Consider the following 11,743-nt stretch of genomic DNA (forward strand, 5'->3'; position numbering starts at 1 on the left):
GGAGTCTGAAAAGAGTGACCTCCAGGTTCAGGAACAGCTTCTCCCCAACAACCATCAGGTTATTGAACACCACAAACATCAACTAAACTCCAAATTATCAACTGTCATGGTAGGACTAGGGACTTTGGGCTTTTAGTTTTAGTTTAGAGATACAGCGCGGAAACAGGTCCTTCAGCCCACCGAGTCCGCGCCGACCAGCATGCACTAGTTCTACCCTACACACCAGGGACAACTTACAGAAGCCAATTAACTTCCAAACCTGCACGTCTTTGGAAAGTGGGAGGAAACCGGAACACCCGGACACATGAAGAATTGTACACACCCGGGGTCAGGATCGAACCTGGGACTCTGACACCTTCCTCTGGGTCGGAATTTAGTTTTAGGTGGGTGCCTGGGAGGGTGGGGGTGGGGGGGAGGGGGAACAGGTCAGAGGCAAGAACCATGCTTATTCTACAAGGGAAAGAAAACGTAATTAGTCAGTGCATTTAATTAGAAAGCGGATAATTAGATGATAATTACTAGCGGTGAACTCAAGGCCTCTCTCTGTGTTGAAACAAAGCATTGTTTGGAATCAGCTAATCCAGCAGCCTCTCACCTAACCGATCCCTAAGGAATAACCGAGCTCCTTTGAAACTTTATACCAGACTTTGAAGTCCAGCATGACTGATTAATGACATACTAGGCGGTAGAATTGAACCAGATACCTGGGAGAGGTCATCCTTGCCCCGCCCCCACCGGCCCATAGTACGTGCTGAAGATAGACACACAATGCTGGAGTAACTCAGCGGGACAGGCAGCATCTCTGGAGAGAGGCAGAGAGAGAGAGAGAGAGATTCTCGATCAGTACGGGGGTCAGGGGTCATGGGGGGAAGGCAGGAGAATGGGAGGGAGAATGGAAAGATAGGGGGGAGAGATAGATCTGCTGTGATTGAATAGCGGAGTAGCCCTGATGGGCCGAATGGCCTAATTCTGCTCCGATCACTTATGAACTTACAAGAAGGAATGGTGACGTTTCGGGTCGAGGCCCTTCTTCAGACCAGGGTCTCGACCCAAAACGTCACCCATTCCTTCTCTCTTGAGATGCTGCCTGACCTGCTGAGTTACTCCAGCATTTTGTGAATAAATACTCATATACTCATATACTCATATACTTATATACGCATATACTCATATAGGCATATACTCATATACTCATATACTCATATACGCATTTGCCCATGCGTATACTCATATACTAATATATGCAGGATAATAACTGCAGATGCTGGTACAAATCGAAGGTATCACAAAATGCTGGAGTAACTCAGCGGGTCAGGCAGCATCTCAGGAGAGAAGGAATGGGTGACGTTTCGGATCGAGACCCTTCTTCAAACGTTGAAGAAGGGTCTCGACCCGAAACGTCACCCATTCCTTCTCTCCAGAGATGCTGCCTGACCCGCTGAGTTACTCCAGCATTTTGTGATACTACTATACGCAGATAGGCTTAGACTCATATTCTCATATGCGCATGTACGCATATACGCGTACACTCACAGGCATATACTCATATAGGCATATACAAACAGGCATATACTCATACGCATATACTCATATAGGCATATACTCATATACGCATATACTCATACTCATATATGCATATACGCATATATTCATATACACATATACGCATATACTCATATAGGCATATATTCAAATATGCATATATGCATATACTCATATAGGCATATACTCATATATGCATATACACATATATTCATATACGCATAAACTCATATATGCATATACGCATATATTCATATACACATATACGCATATACTCATATAGGCATATACTCATATATGCATATACGCATATACTCATATAGGCATATACTCATATATGCATATACACATATATTCATATACGCATAAACTCATATACTCATATACACACATGCATGTACTCATATATACGCATATACACTTATATGTATATATGCATGTACATATGCATTACGTATATACGCCTGGGAGCCTCTCCGCATATTTTTAGTTTAAATATGGCGGCTTTGTGGGTGATTTACGCAAAACATATTTCACTGTGCAGGCGCAGGGCACAGGTGTCAATAAAGCACTGGTGAACCATTGCATCATGAATGTCCCACATGGTTATTTAGTGGAGGGCAAGGTAGCAGTGGGTCAAAAGGCCCTGTTCCATGCTGAATGACTGTGGCTCAATGAGTGGCGATCATTTTGACCTCGGCCTCCACAGCAGAAACCAGCAGACGGTGGAAGTCCAAAATAAAACAGAAAATGCCGATAAGGATTACTGGGTCAGGCGGCAGCGGTGGAAAGAGAAATGGTTCATGTTTCGAGTCTGGGAGATGGTTGGCAGGGCCCACGCTAAGCAGATTAACTCCCTAATAAACAGCAACTGAATGTAATTTGTTCTCCAATGGGTCACATTTGTATTTCGCAAACTTAATTTACAAAATGTTTGCAGATGCAAGGTGGTGTAGACGCACAAATGCATTCTCAGTCCGCAGGTCTTCCCATGGTTTTAGTCTGGAGATTCAGCATTGAAACAGGCCCTTCGGCCCACCGAGTCCATGCTGACCATCGATCACCCATTCCCACTAGTTTACTGTTGTCCGGTTTTTTCATTCACTCACGACACACTGATTTAGATTTAGATAATAGACAATAGACAATAGACAATAGGTGCAGGAGGAGGCCATTCGGCCCTTCGAGCCAGCACCGCCATTCAATGTGATCATGGCTGATCATTCTCAATCAGTACCCCATTCCTGCCTTCTCCCCATACCCCCTGACTCCGCTACCCTTAAGAGCTCTATCCAGCTCTCTCATGAATGCATTCAGAGAATTGGCCTCCACTGCCTTCTGAGGCAGAGAATTCCACAGACTCACAACTCTCTGACTGAAAAAGTTTTTCCTCATCTCAGTCCTAAATGGCCTACCCCTTATTCTTAAACTGTGGCCCCTTGTTCTGGACTCCCCCAACATTGGGAACATGTTTCCTGCCTCTAACGTGTCCAACCTCTTAATAATCTTACACGTTTCGATAAGATCTCCTCTCATCCTTCTAAATTCCAGTAGAGACCCGCACGTCTTTGGAATGTTGGAGGAAACCGGAGCACCAGGAGGAAACCCACGTGTTTATGGGGACAATGTGTGAACTCTAGTCAGTAAGCGCCCGAGGTCAGGATCGAACCTGGGTCTCTGGGGCTCTGAGGCAGCAGCTCTACTAACTGTGCCACCTTTGCTGAGCTTCAGTGAGGAGGTTTGTCGGCATGCCAACACAAGAGCTACAGGGAGAGGTTGGACAGACTTACGACTGCTTCCTCCGGAACACAAGAGGTTGAGGGGAGACCTGATAGAAGAATATAATACGATGAGAGGCATAGATAGGGTAGACAGTCAGAACCTTTGTGTTTTGTTTAAGATTGAATGGAAACTATTTTAGATCTGTTCACGGAGGGAATGTTGACCAAGACATATTTGGACGTAGATATCATCTAGTTTAGTTTAGTTAAGTTTGGAGATACTGTGCGGAAATAGGCCCTTCGACCCACCGAGTCCGCACCGCCCAGCGATCCCCGCACATTAACACTATCCTACACACACTAGGGACAATTTTTACATTTATGCCAGGCCAATTGACCTACAAACCTGTACGTCTTTGGAGTATGGGAGGAAACTGAGGATCTCGGAGAAAACCCACACAGGTCACGGGGAGAACGTACAAACTACGTATGGACAGCATCTGTGGTCGGGATGGAACATGGGTCTGTGGCGCTGTAAGGCAGCAACTCTACCACTGCGCCAGCGTGCCGCCCAAACTGCTCATGGCTTGTATTTTCACAGAGTCGGGTAGACTGGGTGTGATCTTCCTACTTCCAACGGCATATTGTCGCAATGCCATCGTTGCCAAAGTTTCACCTGGTAAATATAACATATAACATATAACATATAACAACTACAGCATGGAAACAGGCCTGTCCGGCCCTACCAGTCCACGCCGACCATTCTCCCTGACCTAGTCTCATCTACCTGCACTCAGACCATAACCCTCCAATCCCCTCCTATCCATATACCTATCCAATTTACTCTTAAATAATAAAATCGAGCCAGCCTCCACCACTTCCACCGGAAGCCCATTCCATACAGCCACAACCCTCTGAGTAAAGAAGTTCCCCCTCATGTTACCCCTAAACCTTTGTCCCTCAATTCTGAAGCTATGTCCCCTTGTTGGAATCTTCCCCACTCTCAAAGGGAAAAGCCTACCCACGTCAACTCTGTCCGTCCCTCTCAAAATTTTAAAAACCTCTATCAAGTCCCCCCTCAACCTTCTACGCTCCAAAGAATAAAGACCCAACCTGTTCAACCTCTCTCTGTAGCCTAAGTGCTGAAACCCAGGCAACATTCTAGTAAATCTCCTCTGTACCCTCTCCATTTTGTCGACATCCTTCCTATAATTTGGCGACCAGAACTGCACACCATACTCCAGATTCGGCCTCACCAATGCCCTGTACAATTTCAACATTACATCCCAACTTCTATACTCGATGCTCTGATTTATAAAGGCAAGCATACCAAACGCCTTCTTCACCACCCTATCCACATGACATTCCACCTTCAGGGAACAATGCACAGTTATTCCCAGATCCCTCTGTTCCACTGCATTCCTCAATTCCCTACCATTTACCCTGTACGTCCTATTTTGATTTGTCCTACCAAAATGCAGCACCTCACACTTATCAGCATTAAACTCCATCTGCCATCTTTCAGCCCACCCTTCCAAAAGGCCCAAGTCTCTCTGTAGACTTTGAAAATCTACCTCACTATCAACTACTCCACCTATCTTAGTATCATCTGCATATTTACTAATCCAATTTGCCACACCATCATCCAGATCATTAATGTAAATGACAAACAACAGTGGACCCAACACAGATCCTTGGGGCACTCCACTAGACACTGGCCTCCAACCTGACATACAATTGTCAACCGTTACCCTCTGGTATCTCCCATTCAGCCATTGTTGAATCCATCTTGCAACCTCACTATTAATACCCAACGATTTAACCTTCTTAATCAACCTTCCATGTGGAACCTTGTCAAATGCCTTACTGAAGTCCATATAGACAACATCCACAGCCTTGCCCTTATCAATTTCCCTGGTAACCTCTTCAAAAAATTCAAGAAGATTAGTCAAACATGACCTTCCAGGCACAAATCCATGTTGACTGTTTCTAATCAGGCCTTGATTATCCAAATAATTATATATATTGTCCCTAAGTATCTTTTCCATTAATTTTCCCACCACAGACGTCAAACTAATAGGTCTATAATTGCTAGGTTTACTTTTAGAACCTTTTTTAAACAAAGGCACAACATGCGCAATGCGCCAATCTTCCGGCACCATCCCTGTTTCTAATGACGTTTGAAATATTTCCGTCATAGCCCCTACTATTTCTGCACTAACTTCCCTCAATGTCCTAGGGAATATCCTATCAGGACCTGGAGACTTATCCACTTTTATATTCTTCAAAAGTGTCCGTACCTCCTCTTCTTTAATCCTCCCCATTTCCATCACTACTCTACTTGTTTCGCTTACCTCACATAATTCAATATCCTTCTCCTCGGTAAATACCGAAGAAAAGAAATTGTTTAATATCTCCCCCATTTCTTCCGGCTCAGCACATAGCTGTCCACTCTGACTCTCTAATGGACCAATTTTATCCCTCACTATCCTTTTGCTATTGACATATCTGTAGAACCCCTTGGGGTTTACTTTTACATTACTTGCCAAAGCAGCCTCATATCTTTTTTTCGCTTTTCTAATTTCCTTTTTAAGATTCCTTTTACATTCTTTATATTCCTCAAGAACTTCATTTACTCCCTGCCGCTTATATTTATTGTATATCTCCCTCTTTTTCCGAACCAAGTGTCCAATTTCCCTGGAAAACCACGGCTCTTTCAAATTATTATTCTTTCCTTTCCACCGAACAGGGACATAAAGACTCTGTACTCTCAAAATTTCACCTTTAAATAGAGGCAATAAACTGACTGATGAGCAACAGCAAGGAGCTGTTGGGGCTGGAGAGATGGAATACGAACCAATGCATTCTGGACAACCCGCTGGCACTGCAGAGGAAGTTCACGCCAGGGCAACAATGTCTTATGTTGAAGATAGACACACAATGCTGGTGTAACTCAACGGGTCAGGCAGCATCTCACGAGAGAAGGAATGGGTGACGTTTCAGGTCGAGACCCTTCTTCAGATGTTCCCTGGTTGAGAAGGTTATTGAAGATTACTTCTTGACTTTTACCAATTGACGGCATGTGACTTCACTTCAGAGACAGCAGTCTCACCCCGGTCACTCCCTCATCTCCCCTCTCCCATCAGGCAAGAGGTACAGAAGTAAGCAAACGCACACCTCCAGATTCAGGGGCAGTTTCCTCCCAGTTATTAACAGGCGACTGAATCGTCCTCTCACCAGCTAGAGCATTTGTTCTGTCCTCCCATCTACCTCATTGCAAAGCTCTGAAGTATCTTTAATCAGACGTTATCTTGCACTACATGTTATAACCCTCTGTCCTGTATCTGTACGGTGTGTGGGTGCTGTCTGTGTGGAGTTTGTACGTTCTCCCCATGACCTGAGTGGGTTTTCTCCGGGATCTCCAGGTTCCTCCGACACTTCAAAGATGTACAGGTTTGTAGGTTAATTGGCTTGGTAAAATTGTAAAATTGTCCCTAGTGTGCGTAGGATAGTGTTAGTGCGTGGGGATCGCTGGTCGACACGGACTCGGTGGGTCGAAGGGCCTGTTTCCGCGCTGTATCTCTAACGAAATTAAACTAAACTAAAATATTGAATATAGAAGAGTACAGCACAGGAACAGGCTCTGTACTGAAGGTAATGTCAAGATCAACTCTTGTCTGGCTGCACATAATCCATGTCCCTTCATTCCCTCCTGCATATCCATGTTGTCTGTTGTGCATTGGTGTTGAATCTGCTGCTTCAGTGTGACATTTAACACGAAGACTCTGTTCCCAGGAGCTTGTCACCGGCTCGGCAGACTAGTGAACCATCTCAACTGTTAGGTTTGGCCTCCGCTTAATGTGTAGACAAGTACCTGGGCCAATGCTGCCAACAACATTGCCCTCCTCGATGCCCACAAATTCTGGGTTGTTGGGTAACTTGGTAGCCACCCAAACTCAATGATTGCTTGTGACAGCCAGCACCGTAGCCTCGACTAGTAGAGCTGTTGCCACACAGCTCCAGTTTTTCACACAAGGGGTGGTGGGTGAATGGAACAAGCTGCCAGAGGAGGTAGTTGAGGCTGGGACTATCCCAACATTTATGTAACAGTTAAAGACAGGTACAATGGAGAGTCTGAAGAAGGGTCTCGACCCGAAACGTCACCCATTCCTTCTCTCCCGAGATGCTGCCTGATCCAGCATTTTGTGAATAAATACCTTCGATTTGTACCAGCATCTGCAGTTATCTTCTTATACTAGAATGGAGAGGACAGTTTAGAGGGATATGGACCAAACCCGGGCTGGTGGGACTAGTGTAGCTGGGACATGTCGGCCGTTGTGGGCAAGTTGGGCCGAAGGGCCTGTTTGCAGACTGTATCACTCTATGACTCTATGACTCCAGTGGGGAGCTGGTTCAGTACTGACCCCAGGTGCTGTCTGTGTGGAGTCTGCATGTTCTACCCGTGACCGCATGGTTTTCCTCTGGGTCTTACGGTTTCCCACCACGTCCCAAAAGACATGCAAGCTGGCAGATTAATCAGCACCTGTAGATTGCCTCTGGTACGGGTAGATGGTAAAATACGTGGGAAGCTAAGGACAGAGGCCACAGGGAAATACAGTAGGGGAATGGGCTGCTTCTGTGTTCAGGCTGAAAGTAGTGGGGAGGGGGGAGGGGAAGAACTGGAGGCCTTTCTCACCTACAGTCTCCGCCCCCCCCCACCCCCACCACCACCCCCACCCCCACCCCCACCCCCACCCCCACCTCCACTTTGTGTCTGAAGAAGGGTCCCGACCTGAAACATCACCTATCCATTTGCTCCAGAGATGCTGCCTGACCCGCTGAGTTACTCCAGCACTTTGTATATATCTGAAGTTTTGTAATACTAGTTTGTGTGTGTGTGTGTGTGTGTGTGTGTGTGTGTGTGTGTGTGTGTGTGTGTGTGTGTGTGTGTGTGTGTGTGTATGTGTATGTGACTGTGTGTATCATAGTGCATGAAGGTCTGTATGTATGTCTGTGCATGTACCTGTGTGTGTGTGTATGTGTGTATATGTACCTGTGTGTGTCTGTGTCCATGTGTGTGTGAGTCTCTGTGCAAATGTCTGTGCATGTGCGTGTCTGTGTCCATGTGTGTGTGTGTGTGTGTGTGTGTGTGTGTGTGTGTGTGTGTCTCTGTGTAAATGTCTGTGCGTGTGTGTGTCTATGTGTGTCTGTGTCCATGTGTGTGTGTGTGTGTGTGCATGTGTACTAGTGCGTTTGTCTGTGCATGACTACTTTGTGTGTGTGTGTGTCTACGCATATGTAATTGCGTGTGTGTCCATGAGTGTGCGTGTGTGTGCCTGCGTGCATATGAGAGAAAGTGTGCGTGTGAGCATTCGTGTGCTTTTCTTTGAACGCAGGAGTGCATGTGATTGAGAGAGTCAATGTGCAGGGTGTGGGTGCGTGTCTATGTGTGGGATTTGGGGGGAGGCCATTCTTTGCTGGCACAAAAAGAAATGTCTTTCACTCTTTGTGTAGCACACACACACACACACACACTGGAGGCAGCCTGCCCTTTGCATTGCACAGCCTCTTCCCAGGGTGGCTGTTTTGCTGGGAGGGAGGGGGGGTGTGGGGTGAGCTTGAGGGGGTTGGGGTGGGGTGGGGGGGAGGGGACGTGAATTAGATGGTGAAGGAAACCCAATTAACAAAGAATAATCCCTGACCCGCGAAGCCTCGCCCAGCGAGTCCTAACAAACGTTCGGAACGGCCGTCAGTATTTGTTCCCAGCAGAGAGGCAGGGAACACAAAAGACAAGGCCGAATCCACGGTGTGTTAATTAACACCACACCTCCCTTCCCTGCCTTCCGAAAACCCACGACAGTGGCGGGGACTTGGGTTAAATCCAGATGGCTGTGAAGAATTATTAATCCCCCCCCCCCCCCCCCAACCACCCCACCCCCCTTGGTTCCAAGTGGTGATGTGTTTACAGTTCAGAGAGCATTCGAACGCTAATTGGAGATTCGGACAGTTTGCAGAGATGAGACACAAAAGCCTGCAGATTCTGGAATCTGGAGCAAAACATAAAACAGCTGGAAGAACTCAGAAGGTCAAGGAGGCAGATTGGGAACATTCCAGGTTGAGACACATCATCAGGGCTTGCGTTGCAGTGACTCGACCCAAAGCTTTGCCTCCACAGTCGCTGGTTGACCCACTGAGTTCTCTCAGCAGTTTATACTCTTTCTTGCAGAAACCATAGAGTTAAGAGACATGGAGTCCTGGAGTCACACAGCACGGAAACAGGCCCTTCAGCACGGAAACAGGCCCTTCAGCCCAATTTGAGGGTGGCGGGTGTTTGGAACGAGCTGCCGGAGGAAGTATTCGATTTATTCACAAAATGCTGGAGTAACTCAGCAGGTCAGGCAGCATCGAAGTATTCGAGGCAGGTACTGTAACAACATTTAAAAGACATTTACATGGACAGGAAAGATTTAAAGGGAAGATAGACAAAAAATAGCTGGAGTAACTCAGCGGGTCAGACAGCGTCTCTGGAGAAAAGGAATAGGTGACGTTTTGGGTTGAGACCCTTCTTCGAGGGACATGGGCCAAACGTGGGCAGGTGGGACAGGTGTAGATGGGGTACCTTGGTTGGCATGGGCAAGTTGGGGAAGAGCCTGTTTCCGTGCTGTTGGGATAGGGGGGCAGTGACTCCCAGACTCGAAGGGGCAGCTTTTGAAATCTCCAGCTCTGTTCCTCCTCTCAGCTGCTCACATGCAAGTGAAACTGAGCCGACCTCCTGTTCACAATGAAACTATTGTACTGTCATAAAACCTCATATGGTTCATTAATGTTCACCTCGGGAACCAATGTGCTCTCTGTCTCCCTCTCTCTCTTTCGTTCTCTCTCCTCTCCCTCTCCTCTCTCTCTCTCTCTCTCTCTCTCTCTCTCTCTCTCTCTCTCTCTCTCTCTCCTCTCTCTCTCTCTCTCTCTCTCTCTCTCCCTCTCTCTCTCTCTCTCTCTTCTCTTCTCATCTCTCTCTCTCTCTCTCTCTCATCTCTCTCTCTCTCTCTCTCTCTCTCTCTCTCTCTCTCTCTCTCTCTCTCTCTCTCTCTCTCTCTCTCTCTCTTCTTTCTCATTCTCCCTCTCTCTCTCCCCCCTTCCTCTCTCTCATTCTCTCTCTCTCTCTCTCTCTCTCTCTCTCTCTCTCTCTCATCTCTCTCTCTCTCTCTCTCTCTCTCTCTCTCTCTCTCTCTCTCTCTTCTTTCTCATTCTCCCTCTCTCTCTCCCCCTTCCTCTCTCTCATTCTCTCTCTCTCTCATTCTCTCTCTCTCTCATTCTCTCTCTCATTCTCTCTCTCTCTCTCTCTCTCTCTCTCTCTCTCCTCTCTCTCTCTCTCTCTCTCTCTCTCTCTCTCTCTCTCTCTCTCTCTCTCTGTGCCATCAGTGCCATCCCAAATGGTTAAAAAGACACTTGGTCAGGTACATGGGAAAGGACAATTTAGAGGGACATGGGCCACCACAGGCAGGTGGGACTAGTGCAGATGGGGCATCTTGGTTGGCATGGGCAAGATTGGCCGAAGGGCCTGTTTCTGTGCAGTATGGGTCTATCACTCTCTGGTCCATCCCTATATTAAATGATTGTGGCCCTGGGGTCCCCAGAGTCAGAGGGGATGCTTCACCTCTCAGGGTCCAAGGTATCTGAAGAAGGGTCACCTATTCCTTTTCTCCAGAGATGCTGCCTGACCCGCTGAGGTGCTCCAGCACTTTGCCTCCATCTTCACCTCCCAAGGGTCTTGAGAACATGCTTTACCTTTTCCTTTAGCCGCCCGTCAATTCCTTGCTCAGCCTGATAATCAGCAACTCCAGACCCATACTAAGTGCTCGCCGGCTGCCTCTTTAATTCAGGGGCAGCAGGACATCGACAAATGTCCTCATCGTAACCCAGAATATTCCCTTTGTGCAGAATTGGCAAAGGAATGCGGAGACAGAAGAGAAAAATTACTTTAACCCACTACGTTCCATAGAACATTGAACAGGAACAGGCCCTTCGGCCCACAATGTCTGTGCCGAACATGATGCCAAGATAAACCCATCGATTCACAAGTCATTGGGGCAGAATTAGGCCATTTGGCCCATCAAGTCTGAAGAAGGGTCTCGACCCGAAACGTCACCCGTTCCTTCTCTCCTGAGATGCTGCCTGACCCACTGAGTTACTCCAGCATTTGGTGTCTACCTTTGATTTAAAGCAGCATCTGCAGTTTTTTTTCCTACACTATAGGTCTGCACCACCATTCAATCATGGCTGATCAGTGTTTCCCTCTCTATCCCATTCTCCTGCCGTTGACAACCCTTGCTCTGCACTGTCTGCACATGCTGTACATACCCCTCCATTCCCTGCATATCCATGTGCCCATCTAAAAGACCACCCTCATATCTACCTCCACCACCACACCTGTTCTAGGCACCCACTCACATCTCCTTTACACCTTGCCCCCTCTCATCTTA

The 11,743-nt window shown here is 47.0% G+C and overlaps 1 protein-coding gene across 1 annotated transcript in view; it reads right to left on the reverse strand.

Annotated features, from left to right (window-relative positions):
- LOC144607357 (casein kinase I) overlaps positions 1 to 11,129 on the reverse strand; it is a 113,040-nt gene extending 101,911 nt beyond the window's left edge. The window contains exon 1 of the mRNA XM_078424142.1: positions 11,049 to 11,129. The gene's annotated coding sequence lies outside the window, so the exon portion shown is untranslated. The remainder of the gene's footprint in view (positions 1 to 11,048) is intronic.
- Between the last annotated feature and the right edge of the window lie 614 nt (positions 11,130 to 11,743).

This window comes from Rhinoraja longicauda, chromosome 28, assembly GCF_053455715.1.
Source record: "Rhinoraja longicauda isolate Sanriku21f chromosome 28, sRhiLon1.1, whole genome shotgun sequence".
Classification (NCBI taxonomy): domain Eukaryota; kingdom Metazoa; phylum Chordata; class Chondrichthyes; order Rajiformes; family Arhynchobatidae; genus Rhinoraja; species Rhinoraja longicauda.